Source organism: Megalobrama amblycephala, linkage group LG18, assembly GCF_018812025.1.
Source record: "Megalobrama amblycephala isolate DHTTF-2021 linkage group LG18, ASM1881202v1, whole genome shotgun sequence".
NCBI classification, from domain to species: Eukaryota; Metazoa; Chordata; class Actinopteri; order Cypriniformes; family Xenocyprididae; genus Megalobrama; species Megalobrama amblycephala.
The window spans coordinates 39477944-39478173 of record NC_063061.1 but is presented as its reverse complement, the minus strand read 5'-3'; positions in this window follow the sequence as shown (position 1 = coordinate 39478173).

The window sequence follows — 230 nt, the reverse complement described above, 5'->3', positions numbered from 1 at the left end:
TATTCAAATAGAAAACAGTTATTTTAAATTGTAATAATATTTCACAATATTACTGTTTTTACTGTATTTTTAATGAAATAAATGTAGCCTTGGTGAGCAGACGAAACTTCTTTTAAAAACATTAAAAATCTTAGTGGTTCCAAACTTTTGGACTGTACTGTATTTACTGGAGAAGAGAAATGATTGAAGATATTAAGTGATGTTTCTGAAAAATGTATCTAAATGAAGCG